Raw genomic sequence first — 16,158 nt, 5'->3', positions numbered from 1 at the left:
ATACTCCGCTACTATACTTAAGTACAAAATTCATGTATCTGTACTTCACTTTGTTATTTATATTTCTAGCAACTTTTACTTTTACTCCACTACATTCTCTCTAAGTTACTCGTTTCTACCAAATAAAATCAGAGGAAGCAGAGTTGGTTTGCTTTTCTAGTCTTGATGACCTGCTTTACACTATAGTTTTGTCATTCACATGCTGCAACATGAGGTTTGGTGTCTTGCTCAAGGACACATATAGACTAGCAGAGCCAGGAATTGAACCCCCAACCTTCCAGTTGAAAGATAACTTGCCCTACCACTGAGTTTCCTTTGCTCAGTTTTAGCTCCTCACTTTTTTAAAAACACTTTTTCTTCTAAAACTTAAGTTTATTTTCTATCAGACAATTTACTTTTGATATATAAGTGCAGTAAATGTCATACACTTTAGGACATTTAGTGCAGTACAAGGGGACTTCAACTTCCACCAAAGTCATTTTCTGGTAAGATACTTTTGCTCAAATATCCCTGTGCAAAAGTTTAATTCCTTAATATATCTATTTTTTATTACCTTTGGTATTTAAATGTTCTTCTGGTTTATTGTCGTCGTTGTTGTTTTTAATATCCCTATTATAGTATATGTTGTCTTGTTCAGCACTTTTGGCCAACTGTTATTTGTTTTAAACGTGCCATATAAATAAAATATATAAGATGGATTAGACTCATCCTTGAATTCACGCTTTTATAAACTGAGTAACTGAGAAAAATCTGCCTGTAACAAAGACACTGCAGTCACAATGTCCATCATCATCATCTACATTCTGAATAATATAACATGTGGAAAAACACATGGCTATTGTACAATTAGAATTCAGTTTTGACGTTTGAATACCCTAATGATGACGATGGTGATGATGACGATGATGATGATGATGGTGGAGGAGGTGGTGGTGGTGATTATGAGTGATGATGAACACAATATCAACTATAATCACTTCCTGTGTGCAGAGTGGTGACGGCGTGATGAAGGGAAGATGATGAAGAGACAAGCCCGTGGACATGAGGAAGAGGAGAGGAAGTGGACACACTGAGATTTTCAGGAGTCACGGTCTCACTGAAGAGAGAGCGAGAGAGAGAGAGAGACAGACACACACACACACACACACACACAGACAGACGACGACAGCAGCAGCAGCAGCAGCAGCGTTTGTCCTTCTTCCACTCAGTTGTGTGACCTGCTGACGGTCAGCGCGAGCGACGCGACGCACGAAGAAACTTGAGACAAACACACGGAGAGCCGACAATCACAGGTAAATTCACCATGATTTTTTTTTTTGCCTTAAACTAATCCGTCACTGTGACCGTGCGTGATTTTTTCTCTCTGACTGAGTGAGAAATGAGTGGGGAGCAGACACAGTTTCCCCCTCTCTGTCTCTCAGCCTGTCTGCTCCTTCATTTATGCGTTACATCTCCCCGGTTTTGAACAGAAAACACGGCACGTGGTCAATGTCAATGTGTGCCTTGCTTTAATTGTTTGGGGGTAAAACGACGCCTGTGGTTATTTGACGAATCTGTGCGTATTTGACAGCTCCCGGATGGATTTCACTGGTTTCCCCTGTTCTTGTAAAAGTCTCTCTGACATCTTCATTAAAATCATCTGTGGTTTGTGTGGCGCCAGTTTCCATTATTATCTCATTGTCGTAATTGGAATCCTTTGGTCACAGAGAGTAGGGAAGTTGTGCGCGGACACACGCTCGTGTGTGGTGCGTGGGGAGAATGTATCCGCTCTGGTAATTGTTGTTATAGATTGATCGATTCCCTCAATTGATCCATGTATCAACTCCCGCAGATGTGTAGTCCGTGTTTCATAGTGTTTACGAGGTTTGACAGACGGGGCTGTCACTTTTGGTGCAAATTGGATCATTGTAATCATTTTACGCATGCGAGCGGATCGTGTGCTGTGCGCTCTGCCGTCTGTGTGTGAGCGCATGCGGCTGTTACCGGAGAACGGGCCGGGCAGCGACGGACAGACTGTCACATACCGTGCAACGACACCTCGGGGCAAATACTGTACCTCAACGCGTCCGTCTGCGCAGTTTCTCCGCGGTTCAGCGCGTCTCTAATGAGGTTGATCGGCTGCGAGTCGCTTCAGAAATCCGGCTTAATTGCGTCCATTTATAACGCGACCCCATAAGTCGGTGATAATAAGTATTTGGCTTTATATCCAGAAGTGTGGGTGATGCGCTTTGTGCCCGTGCACAAACAGCTTAGTTTAAAAAAAAACAAAAAAAACGCTGCGCACAAACGTAATAATGTTTGGTGTTTGTGTGAGACCTCATAAGCAGCCATTGCTCTGCTGGGAAATAAATTTGCTTAGATTTATGACCTGCTTTCTCAGGTCCTATCGATTGTGGCAGCCTGCTGTGTACTATATTTCTGTAAGAGCAAGAAAAGTGGGTCTGCCACATCTATATATAATTTCATGATGTTGTAGAGAGCACACACTGAGCTTTTGATACAGTCATCTCTGCAGCTGCACTGGCCAATTCTCAAGTGGTAAATCTGCTCTTATATATACATATGTTTATATATATATATGTATATATCTATATATACATCCATAGAGCCTTGTTGAGCATATGGATAAATAGTAATGCTCTACATGAATGCCTCTCACATACTCACAGACACACAGCACATGATGGGCCTTAAGCTCTAATGGCTGTGATCAGTGTGAGACATGTGTATATATGTGGAGATATCATGTATTATACATGACTTGCACCCTGGGTACAATCAGCTCTGTCTCTCTCTGTGTGTGTGTGTGTGTGTGTGTATGCCATGACTCCATTAGTCTTTGTCAATGTGCATTTTTCACATTATGTGTATTTGTGCATGTTTGCCTCTGCGTCTCCTTCCCTGTGCATATCAGTGTCTTTGATTGCACAAGCACTTTTCTGTAATTTTCTCTGGACCAGCTGCACAGAGGCTTTTTTTTTTTTGCAAGGGAGAAAATATGATGTTGGATACACACATGCACGTGCGCGCACACACACACACACACACAGAGCTCAACATTCAATTAGTAATTGTTTACAGCGCATCATTCTTGCATTTTGTCCTCATGGGGATAAAGGAGGGATAGGGGGAGCTAAAGAAGGGGAGCTGAGATGGAAATGAGGGAGGGAGGGAGGTAGTTGAAGACATCTAGGTAGGAGAGGAGAGTAAGGCCACATCCACTCCACATCTACATTTTCATTTAAAAATGTATAAATTCTGCTCATCCACACTACCTTGGCGTTTTGGCACATTGGATAGCACTGCTTGCTCCATTTTCATTTGAAAAAAATAAAAACCTCTGGGGATGCATTTCAGTCTGGACAGGCAGAAAATTAGATCTTTGAAAACAATTACCCCACGTTTACTTCCTGATTGGTTCTTATCAGCCATAACTCGACTAACAGCTATTAACCAAAAGGTCAGCCCACACCTCGCTGTTGATCTGATAACAAAAGTTTGTAGTACTTTCTGAAAAAAGCAAACAACTGCAGAGAAGAGAAGTAAGTTCCTGCTTACACAGGCACGCACATGTCCGCTGTGCCTGATCACGTGATATGTGTTTTTAGATGTGCAGGTTACTGCTCGTCTGGACCCACATTTGAAAAAGATGGTTCCAAATGAAAATGCAGTAGTGAGGATGTGGCCTTAAAGAAGGAGGAGTCAATTAAACGAGAGGAGGGTGAGAAAATACAGAGGAGGAGAAATGGGGTGTGGAAACAGGCCGCACTGAGTCACTGACTTATGTGAGCGATAAAACTGCCTGATGAATAGAAGCTGGAAAACGAGACTCTGTTGTTGTGACAAGAGAGGGACATTAGTGGACATCACTGTGTGTTATGGATGACAGCAGAGGAAGGGCTGTGGGACAGATGGGACAGTATCCCACCATCTATCTGGAGATACTGAGCGGGAAGGGGGGGATGAAACAACACTGGCAGACTTGGAAATAAAAGATATGAAGCACAAACGAGAAAAAAGAAAGATATGAGTGCTGGCCTTGGATAAAATCATCACCCACCAGTCCCTTTGTTGCCTCTTCTGCCCATTTTACCTCCAAATGTTTTGCGAGGACGATGGATTACTGTTAGACTTCCAGCTCTAGTTGCCCCTGAAAATGTTAGCAATGCCTGTGAAAATGCCGATCATCCCTCTCTGGTAGGCTCCACATTCAACTACCCCCATGGGAAACGCACACACACACAGAGGGATCATGGTAAATGATCAGTGAGTCTCTATTTTTCTTTTGATTCCCTCCTAATGAGAATGGGTGAATCCCTGAGATGAACACCCATGGGGCCTCTCTCATCCAACAGTGTGTGGCAGTCAACGGACGTGCACCATTCATTAGCTGACAATTCAGTGAAATGTATCGGACAACATGGCCTCCCAGGGATCCTTGTGGAGAACAAGGAAATAAGTGCTTAGTGATCGAGACATGAACATTCCCTTGGGCCCTCGTGCACAGAGATAGTGTGATGGTAGAATTCCCTTTTTCAATTGTTTCAAAGGAAACAAGAAGCTTCCAGGATCTAACATTGCCTCAGATCTGACTTGAGCGCCCCTCGTCTTGCTTTCCAGGCACAGGGAAAATGGATTGAGCTGTACAGAACCTTCAGCAGAGTGTTTTTTCCACTGGTGTCAGTCGTTTGAAGGGGGAGTGAAAAACATGTGACTCTGCAGACTTTTGTGCCAAACTGAACCTCGGCTATATCGCCTCCTATTACATAATCAAGGTGACTAATGAGCAGTGGTTCATTCACCGAGGTGATGCTCCCTTTAAACTCCAGATAGTTGTGAGGGATGATGTTTTATGCCTTACTCTCAGTGCCTTTTGATGGTGACTGTTCATCAAAAGAGGTGAAGACACATTTACTGTTGCCAACTTTTGAAGATGAGGAACTAAAGCTAAACTAAAGCTTTCCCAGCAAGCAGCCTCTTGGAAAACTGTGTGATTTAGCTCTGACATCCTTTACACCTTACCCCGCCGTCCTCCAGCACAGTGCTGTGGCCCCAGCCTCCCCCAAAAGGGGGTCAGAGCAGGGCATGTTCACCCCGAGTCTGAGCAGTTCTGTTCCGAGACAAGGAGTCATTCTCTCCCTGGTGGTGATGGGAGGAAGGGAGTAAGATAGGGAGGGGAGCGGCCATTTAGAGGAAATAGCTATGTCTAGCAGTGCAGTGTTTTTCCCCTCTGGTTGCCTGTGGGATGGTGCTGCAGAGTCTGTCACGGTCTGATTGTTCTCAGACCATCATCACTGTTTACTCTCGCACATGTGGTAATGCAGGCAGGTGGGAATGCATACATACAGTCCCATAATCAAGAGAAGCCAGCCACAAAGTCATGCACATTTGATGTCTGCAAAACAATCTGAAAATTGTGCAAGCGCGGTGGCACGGGCATGTTATTCTGAATTTCCTCAATTTTCTCCCTTTGATAAGAGTTGAAAGTGTGGAGGTGCATCCTTTATCTGCTGCCAGCAGGAGGTCCGCGTTGCCGCCGGAGTGGACTGAATTTCTGAGCAGTATGTCGGACGGTTGGAGGCGAGTCCCAGCTCGGTGGTGATGGGAGCGATGAAGAGAGACGCTAGTCGAAAAAAAGTACTGCAGTTCGCTTCACTGGAGACATTGTTATACAGAGAGACAGGAGGTGGTATGAACTGAATGTGTGTGTGTGTGTGTGTGTGTGTGTGTGTGTGTGTGTGTACATTTATACCCAACTGTGTAGAAACGAGGGGAGAGGGCAAGAGAGTCAGACACTGACAGGAGCAAGAAACCTTATATGAGTATTGGTTGTGTGTGTGTGTGTGTGTGTGTGTGTGGCTGCAGTGGTGGTATGGTGGGATAAAATGAATAATTTTTCTCGTTATTTCTGATGGAAAGTTGAGCTTGAGCCAGGAAGTGAGAGCTGGCTAGTGATACGGTGCATTTCAATCTTTGCATCGTATTAAAGTATAAATGGAACGTCGGTAAAGGCGAGACTCTCTGTTAAATGTAGGTTAATGTCTAACTGTAAGTCACTTTAATGAAGAATTTCAGACGTCCACAAATTGAAAATGTATGAAGGCCATGTGAGTAACATTGTGGAGGGTTTATTAACAGAAATTACCACTGAGTGTAAGAATGTTCCATGGTAAAGGGAGCTGTCTTTGACATGTTTCTACAGCAGCCAAAATGGACTTCACTCACCTTCTCGTGCTTTATCCTCCACATGAGGGTCGCGGGTCACTGGTGCCAATCCCAGCTGACTTAGGGCTAAAGGCAGGGTGCAACCTGGACAGGGCACCGGTCCATCACAGGGACACATAGAGATAAACAACCATCCACTCTCACCTGCGGTCAATTTAGAGTTTCCAATTAGCCAGACCTCCAAATCTGTATGTTTTTTGACTGTAACAAGCAAACTCCATGCAGAAAGGCCCTTTTCTGACCTGGTTGCAAAACCGTGTCCAAAGAGAGTTGTGAGAGAATGATTCACATCCTTTCTGGTACGCGAAGGCCACTTTAGTTCCCTGAAGCACTTGAGAAAGGTAGGAGTGAGTGGAGGAGTCCTCTGTTTGTTGCACTCTGCAGTCTCTCATTAGATGTTACTAATTCTCGCAAATTTTTCACCCTTTAATTTTTAAATCAATGTCTTTTAAACCCCACCGGCATGTAATTTCTCCTGACCTTGTGCGCTCTGTAAGGCTGTAGGTTTTATACAAATGCCGGGGACAAAAAAATGCAAAGCAAAATGGAGCAGCCTCTGAGCTGCACCTGTAACACGGCATAACGCTCCTATAGCTGCCACTCAGGCAGAAGACAGTACAACATACAGCGCTGTGACCGTACAAGCAACAACACTTCTGGCAGAAAGCAAATGTGCCGTGATTCCCTGGGTTAGCATTTAAGGAAAAACCCTCAAAACTGAGGAGGCTGCTGGTTTCAAAATGCCATCTATCTTATAATGTTCAAATCCAGTATTAAAAAAAAATGTGAGTTAAATATGTAATATATGAAGTATGGTGATGTGCTTTTTGCTGGGGTTCGCACCAAACGTGCATGTTCATGGTGGTGGAGTGTACAATACCACTGTTTAAATGTGTTTTGAATCCGTTGAATTTCCCCTTAGGGATCAATAAAGTTTTTTGAATTGAATTGAATTGGTCAAATATTACGTAGGTTTTTATCAGAGTCAGTGGGAATGTAAGATGTGGGCAAGCATACCAATTTCTTCTTTGTCTGCTGTGTTTTTGCCAAAGATGTGACATAATGAAGCATAGCATTTAGCATTAATGATACTTTAATTAATGTTACTTTTGGAACAATAATCAATATTATTCATTTCATCAAATTAATAATATTGCACTCATTTGCTCCATCTTAATCTAATTTCACTATAACAGTGTGTGAAGTCCATGTGAGGAAGAGGAGGATGACGAGAGAGCAAACGATCATATTGGGAATAAATAAAAATAAACTGCACCACTGCATTTTAACGTTGGCGGTGATCAACATTTTCTTTTTCTTCCTCAAACTTTTTTTTCCCCAGCATGTCCGTGACATCACAGTTCATGCACGGGTGAGGCGCAAAGGCAGAACAGCTACTTGCAATGCAAATAGTGTTAATTGCCTTTTAGTAGCTTCACCCGAATTTAAAAATCCTGCGTATATCCACTAATTTCAGTGTGAAAGAGGCTTTGGTGAAGAATAGATCAAAGTACGGGCATATCATTTGCACAGTTTTTGCACTTGAAGTGCTTTCAGCAGCAGCAGCAGCAGCAGCAGCGCTGGTGTTCCAGTGTCCGTGACACTGACGCAGGCTCATATTCATGCAAGTCAAAAAAAGTTTCAAATTGAAGAACCACTGTAGATAGGATTATTAATGTTTGACTTTTGTGTCTTAATTTGCAGCTTTGGAATGAAATGAAAATGAAACGCTGTAATGCAGAATATGACTCGCACCATTTAGTGATTATTAAAATTCAACAGTACATTGTAAAGCTAAAAATCCCATAGTGACTCTGTGGAACATAGCGTATACACTACATTTACTGTCACACTGACAACTTACTGTAAAGTGGCTTCTCTGCACTGCTCCATCGTAGGAGACGGATGAGCAACCGCTCCATTGTTACATTACCTCTTATATAGGATGAGGAAAGAGGCTGGATGGTTGTGTGCTGTCATGCTCGCACAGTGTGTAAGTTGTGAGTGATAATCATTTGTAACACGTTGATATTAGTAATCATGTGAGACTTTAACACTGGCAGCGTGCTGCTGTTGAATGGGGGGAACATTTTTTATTATGGTTCAACAGAGTTGTGTATCCAAATGTGCCAAAATGACTGCAACCAGTGTTTTCTGAATAAAATTTGTCATACTCAGGACATGAACAATTTTTTAGGACCACAGCTTGTGAATATGTGTTTTGCACAGACGGGGGCTCATTTTTTTTTTCTTTAAAGTGTTGTTTATCATTTCTCTGTTTTGGCTCGTAGTTATCAAGGCTGTCACTAATCCTGTGGAAAGCACTGTGTGTGCCTGAGGTGGGACTGTGCTGGTGGTAATGTGCATCTGCATGGCTGCATGTATCACATTTACAGCAGATGTGTGTGTGTGTGTGTGTGTTCCAGGTATTACTCATAGGGACCTACATCTGTTACACAGTCATATTATGTGCGCTGTCAAGACAAGTCCTCATCTAAGACATGTTATATGGATAAGATGAGGTAAAGGTTAGGGTTACCCTTCCCTCGGGGTACCAGAGTGATGGTATGGTACGACAGTCAGCTGATTGGGACAGAACCCGTGCGACCATTGTCTCTTCAACGCCCGCAGTGCGTTCTCTTGTTGAGGCAAAGCCACAGACAAAAAGCTGGATGGATGTCCTCCGTTATGTTGACTTTGATTTTATTGTTCGCTGTCGTCGCACCGGCACAAGGTCACGCTACAGTACGTATGTATCTCACTGACATCGGGCACAGTCGGCGCACAAGCCTGACCACGGACTTTACCGTTCTGTACTGTGTTTCAAACTGAACTGTACCATGATGGTAACAAGCTGTGGAAACCAGACTGTGTGTGTGTGTGAGTGAGAAAGCGAGAGAGAGAGAATGTCTGGGACCATGTCAGAAAGAAACCTACAGCATAAGCTGCCACCCCTGACATGGGGCTCCTGTAGGAATTGAACAAATCCTGTTGTAAATGTGTCTACTTCATGAAGATAATTGGCTTATTCCTTTGCTAAATAGAGGGTCCTACAGGACAGTGACGGGGTTCAGCATGCTCTGCATTGACAGTGTGTCTTGCCCTCTGCTCCTCGGGGACGTCAAGGCACACAGATAACTGCTGCGCTGAGCCAATAGCTCCTGTGACGTGCACTAGATTCTGCGCCGCACAAGTTTGATTCCCGCGAGGCGTCCTCCTCTAATATGGCTCTTGCTGCTTGATGTATGAGATGGAGCTGCACAGACGGACTGGTTTTAGGAACAGGCACGACTTCAGAGCTGCATTTCCTGTGCCATGTAAAGCTCTCATTTTGTGTTTTTTATCCTGAAGTCTACCGAACAGTGCCAGGCTTTTATTGAGCTTGGATGTGGAGAAAGTGTTGCCTAGCCTTACCTAAATCATTATCCACACATCAAACACCATCTGGGTTTCGCACCGCTACTTTGAAGATTCCTTCCTCGTCAGTCCTCTGCCTAAAGGAAACACAGATGATAAATGCAGCCAATGTGTGTGCATGCATATGCAAACTGGCTTATATGTGGCACATTCTTATGCCCATTTGAACCCTTTTCGACACTCAGTGACGACAGAAACAGCGGTATGCTCTCTGTTTCTTGGCCTCTGGGCAACAGCTTAGGGATGAACCCGGCCCCAGCTGATCCAACAGCATGGATGGGGGGGGGGGAATGAGTGAAATGTGCAGCTGTTCTTGTCTGTGCACGTTTGTGTGTGTGAGGGAAGCTCGAGAGCGAGCAGAATTGTGGGACATGACCGAAAACTGTCTAGTTAGAGTGCGTCAGGAAATGGATGAAAGGGAGAATCCCCGCACGTGGTGAGAGGAGAGAGCTCGAGCTCAGAATCCTTCATCTGTGTGTGTGTGTGTGTGTGTGTGTCCTGCTGCTAAGCTGAACAAAGACAACTGGGAAACAATGACTACAATATCTTTTCAAACCAGCACTCTGCGTCTGTGAAAACACACCGGACGTGCTGTGAAGTGAAATGGTTGGAAGGGTCTTTTTGAAGGTTGACTTGTAATATTAAGCAGATGAATTAGCAGCACCTCCAAGAGAGTTTCTAAAATCCAGAGGCAAAGTTAAAGGTTTGTTCATGCTCATCACAGTGTCAAATTACAATAATTAATAGCTGGATTTTTTTTGTTTGGTGTGATGCTCTGTATACCCTGTTACATGTGCCTGTTTTGAATCTCTTGGGCACCTTTAGCTGTGTTTCCACCGTGTGGAATGGTTAGCTAGGTTTTTCTTTGCATTTCCATTATGAATAGTGACAAATAGGGACGCACCGATTGATCGGCCGGACACAGGAATTGGCTGATTTTCACGTGATCGGCCATGAACGGGGACAGATTTGCCGATTTTATCCCGGTCAAAAGCACTTGCGCGCCGCATGATCAACAGCACGCAGCAACAGCAGCGCACGTTGTAGCATGAGCTGGTGCAGGAGGCGAGGCTAACGGGTTAGCAGTTAGCAGAGGCAGAGTCGACAGACAAAAGTGGAGATTTCCACACGGCAAATTTATCCTAGCAGGAGGCGACACCACCTTGTGGCACTACTGTTATTGCAGTAACACCACATCTAGACTCTGACTGTTAGTCTTTAAGATTTTACCTGCTAACCTGTTCCAACAGACATTACATAACTGAAAGTTTGGTTGTATTTCTATACAGAATCGGCGCAAAATCGGTATCGGCAGGTCAAACTCCATGAATAACCAGAAATCGGAATCGGTGCATCCCTAGTAACAAAATAACTGTCTCCAAGTGCTCCATTTCCCTGTACCATTCCCTCGATTGGGCGACATAAAAACGTCCGCAGTCTATTCTCATGCAGAGAAATATGAGCTGTTGGATGTCCTCCTTTGTGGTCCGATGTGTCACGTTCGATGTTCGTTGTCATTGTACCGCTACAACATCAGGGTGATGGAAACACAGTGGCTGTCACTGGGATTTTTGAATGCGCGTGAACATGCTAAAAGGTGGTTAACACCATCACCACCAGTCGTTTCTCTGAGCTGTGGTATCTTTTTCCACCCCTTTTTTGATTTGTGACGTCGTTAAATAAGAGTTTCAGCTCAACTCAAGCAAGTCCGGTCGCCCACAGCGAAGTACAGCGCAGTCATTTGACCCGAGGACTGAATGCAGATGAAACACATTTCTACCGGTCAAATGGGAATGGGGTATGTCAAGGTGTACGTGCATCACCGCGTCTCCCACCCTCCCTGTCATCACAGGGGGCACACTACAGTGCACGAGGTTCATCAGTAGTGTAATTACTGCAGTGCAATTCAGTTGTCATGTGTGATATTCCAGCACTGTGATCTACTTGAGGAGGCTTTTTGATGAATGGCCAATTAGAAGCAGCCTCCTCATGCCTGGTGGCTGACTGATCTCTTTTTAATAGCACTCCTGTTTCTTTGATAAAATAGAAAATGAATCATCGATACCCTGGCCCGCGAGGAGCACACTGAAAAGAAATTAATTGTAATTGGGTGTGTAGCAGCACTTTGGGGTTGAGGTTGTTCTTGAGTGTGTGAATGTATGTAGTGTGTGTGTGGGCATGGTCAGCTCCAGACATGCTGCGATGCACACGGCTGCTTTTCCAAAGCATTTTTTATCTAATTCCCTGGTGATGTGTGTGTGTGTGTGCATCGTTTCCCCTCTATATCTACATTATCTACATTGATCTACAGCTCAGCCACAGTACACTGTGCGTTTGTGGCAACCCAGCTGTGTGTGCTTACAAAATGTCTTGTTTGTTTGATTGCTATTAACGTACACTTCAACTGGGACGGGCAAATCCATGCCTAAACTGTGCTGCTGTGTTTTTTAAGCATTCATAAAAAAAAAAAAAAAAGTCTCATTTGACATGTCTTTTTATTTGTGTAGCATAAATTATGCAAGAGGGTAAAAACAGCCTTGACGTTCAAAGAAGTTCAAAGTTATTTCTCTGCTCGTTCCTCAGGAGATGGCCACAGTGCCATTTCTTGGAGGGGGGTGTCATGGCAGGGGATGCGGTTGTTTGAACTGAAACTGTGGAAACACACCGCGTAACAATCTGAGCAAAAAGCTAGCATTTTCAACCAAAGAGCTCACCAGGAGCTTCTGGACCACCCAGTGAGCAGCAAAGATCTTTACTCTGCCTTGTATTTATGCTGCAGTGTTTTCTTGGGGACCCAGCTGCCGGGGATTTCTTTGCATCCTCAAGCAAACTTCTCTTTGGGTTTTTTTTTTTCCACAACGCAGACTTGTTTGGCAGGTAGGCAGAAGGGACACAGAGGAAATCTTATTTTGTGGATTTAGACTTCATAAACATCATTATCATCATCTCTCTGACCTTGAGTCGCTGTACCGTTCAGCGCTGACCCCAATTTGGTTGGGCTCCTTGAATGGTGATGAGCACGGTCTCCAGAGGAGAGGGAAAATTCAGAGTAAAAAAAAAAAAGAAGTGAGTAGGACATGGAGCATCTAGGCATGTATGCCATGTGTGTCTGAGGGAGGCTGTGCATTTATGTACGTGTGCTGACTCAGTTAAGTTTCTTGCCTGCTCCCTGGAACCGTCAGCATCTTTTCTCCAAACTTAAGTTTTCTAAGTATGCCTCTGCCAGATTTAAACTGTGCAGAACATTAGTGTAACAACCCATGCTCTCAGAATACAGATTTGTTCTTGAGCACACGCCAAATGGCCTCTATATTTTATGAGCCTTCTTTCTACTAACATACCGTCTTGAGACTAATTATCATGGTCGCACTCAAACACAAAGCTCGTTCATTATTGCATTGACATTACATTTGTTTTGGCTTGGCCTACACGGCAGGGACTTTGCAGCGCTACGATGCCGGAGTCATGTTTTGAGCTTGACAGAGCATGCGTTGGGATGCAGTTACATTGAACATGATGTTAGGGAGAAAGGTTGTTTTGTTTTCTACGGCCCTGTCACTTGTCTCGCTTTAAGTGGACTATTTTTTATTATTATTTTTTTGCGCTCACTCCTTCTGAATGTGCAGGGCTGCTCCAAACATACGAGCTGCTCACTGGGGAGTCATGCTGGATTCTTGGTAAGCAGTTTTCTTTTTTTACGTCTTGGCCTAGAAAAGCCTTGAAAACTCCCCATCATATTGTATCTGTATAATAATTCCAGCTATTTGTATGCATACTTCAACATTATTAATGAAAGCCTGAGTAATGTTGCTTTGAAAAGTGGACATGAAAGAGGAGTTGAAAATGTAAGAAGAAAAAATCACGTTAAAAAAAACCCCCCCAACCTCTATAAATGAATTTATGATTAATTATTTTTTCCATGACATTAATTATTATTGTTCTAATTAGGCTTTGTGTAGAGCCTTAAAACACGATGTTCCGTGCAAAATGCATCACGGACAACAACAACAACAACACTGTTAAGGTACTGTATGCATAACAAATCCCATTATGAAATAACAAAGTATTTAATCAAAGTACAAAATCAGCAGCGATTCATTTGTCATGCCAACTTATTCCTGCCCACGGTCATAAGTTTACTGGAGTGTGTCTGAGCATACACTAGATAAAAGGCAAGAAAATCTCAGGCTGGTTGCTAATGCAATGCATTATTGACACGTACATCAGAGGCAGGGCTGGAATTACAATGCCCTCATTAGAGTTTGTAAAAATGTAAAAATATTAAACTGTATGTAATTCAAAAACTCAAGATTCTATTGCTTCACCTCTGCACTCGAGGCCCTCCCCTCACATTGTGCACCCACACAGGTGTCGTCACTTAGAGCAAGTTTCTCTGATGCTTCACACAGAGTCAGTGTTGTCATGTTCTCGGCCTCAGACTCCCGACTTTTATCAAACACAGACCACGTCTTTAGGATGTTGTGGCAAGCAGCACTTCCAGCAGATTGGAGAATCAGTTTGGTGAGAACAAGCACACCCTGTTTGTACACTGACAGCTATAGTTGCGTTCATAACATGGATCAAAAAAAGCTCTGCAACTGAGCTGTCAGGATCTCACTCTTTCATTAATTTGTAACAGCTAAAAATCCTCTCAGGTTTACTTAACATGCTCGGCCAGATATGTATTATCTTGACATTTGTCCTGTTGATGAATTATAGACACCTATATTGGTATTTTACATAGAATATGTAAAATTTCAACATGTAGGCACTGTACTGTAAATTAAGTTTTTTTCTGTCCTGCTTAACAAAGACAGTTGAACAAATAAGTTGATAACTGTATTTCCAGCTTCAGTTTTTAGGTCGTTATTAAATGATTTGCTTAAATTAAAATTCTCACTAGTCACAGTAAAGGCACTTGTCTCATTTCTCGTGTGTATTTCGACCGCTTATGTTTGTGCTTTAGAAATATATATTTAGTGTCCCTGATTCTCGTCCTCTGTGCTTTCAGTGGATTTGTCTCTGGTCCATGTTTTCTGTGAGGACGTGGACCAGATCTTTGTTACAGGCTGGAGCTGGCAGGAGATTCAATGGAGGCAGCGTCTTGTGGTTAAAACCCCGGCTGAGCTGTTGAATGCAATATCAAAGTGTAAATGTATAAATGGTATTGTCCAGTCCTATGACCCACTAGGTTTGCCCCCCCCCCACTTTGAGAAACACTATTATAAAGTAGAAAATATTGCATTGTGTTGCAGAGAACCAGCTAGAAGTGTCCAGTCCCATCATGTATTACCACTCTGTACCTGCTGCTTGTGAGAGGATGAGGAATTATTGCGGCAAACAAAGTGTATTCTAATCTTGTCTTGCAAATTGAATGAAGGCTAGAGCTCTTGGCAAGCGACCACCACCGTCATCATCACGCTGACTTTTACTCCCGTCTCCAGCAAAGGAGACGGTTGTTGGCAAAGAACCATGTTTGATGTTGAACTTAACAATGTTTCTTCTTGACTGACAAGTAGACAGTTGGCATAGCAGCTGATGCTGGAAAAAGCAGCAGCTACGACTACGCATATCAGACTTGATTTTCTTTGTTCGCAGACGTCTCTTAGCTTGAATACTTTAAAAGTACACTCTGAGGAAAGTCATGGTCTGGTTTAAAATCAAACGAAGCTCCCAAATCCCAATACCTGCCCCTTTGGATGCCGTCTAACCCGTCATAACAAGTGTAAGCTCCTACAGAGGAGCGACACTTTGATGGTGGTGCTTCATAGACTCCAATGCAAAAGTACATTTTCAGGCTTTTTTGTGTAAAATATTTGCTTGTTGTGGTACGTCGTTGGAAAGTCAAGCCCTCAAAAATGTAGGCTGTAGATGAAGGTACGTGGACAACATCACACCTCACGTCCTCCTCCGGCTTCCCTCTGTTTAAAACTGTGTATCGTACATATTTTAAAAGCCTGCAGCAAGTAAAACGTCCACCATATCTTCACATGAACAGGCTGTTCCTGCAGCTGCTTCACCGTATCTTCAGGTAAATAAATCAGGATTATCCAGACAAAGTAATTGCCATGTTATCTTGCATTTGAGGACTGAGATGTCTTGCTAACCTGTTGCCGGTGGCGGTTGGTGATGCTCTTGTGTGTCTTCTGTCCATGTGATGATGACTACACTCCCGATGTTCAGCTGACTCCCACAAAATGTTCTTTGGTTATTTATGTCTGAGCCTTCTCCAGATTCAGATTTGTCATTCTTGATAGGGCAATGCAAATGTTGGTGAACGCCTACTTTTAGTGTTCTCTGCCAAAGTATATCTCGCAGTGTATTTTGAGCATTGCAGCTCTGATGATGTGTTTTGAGTGTGTCACGCTTGTGTTTGTCCCAACAAAGTACACACTTGCATATTCCATGTGTTTCTGTTTTACCCTGTCTCTGTGCGTGTCTGCACACATCTGCTTGTGATAAAGAGACAAAGAAATGCACTTGAACTAATTACACTCCAATCTGTAGGTCGAGCAG

At 43.4% G+C, this 16,158-nt stretch overlaps 1 long non-coding RNA gene across 1 annotated transcript in view; it reads left to right on the top strand.

Annotated features, from left to right (window-relative positions):
- The first annotated feature begins 997 nt into the window (after nucleotides 1-997).
- LOC122774080 overlaps nucleotides 998-16,158 on the top strand; it is a 50,583-nt gene continuing 35,422 nt past the window's right edge. Inside the window, exon 1 of the long non-coding RNA XR_006360961.1 lies at nucleotides 998-1,292. This is a non-coding gene — a long non-coding RNA (uncharacterized LOC122774080). The remainder of the gene's footprint in view (nucleotides 1,293-16,158) is intronic.

Source organism: Solea senegalensis, linkage group LG1, assembly GCF_019176455.1.
Source record: "Solea senegalensis isolate Sse05_10M linkage group LG1, IFAPA_SoseM_1, whole genome shotgun sequence".
Taxonomy (NCBI): Eukaryota; Metazoa; Chordata; class Actinopteri; order Pleuronectiformes; family Soleidae; genus Solea; species Solea senegalensis.
This window is presented reverse-complemented; position numbering and strand designations above follow the sequence as displayed.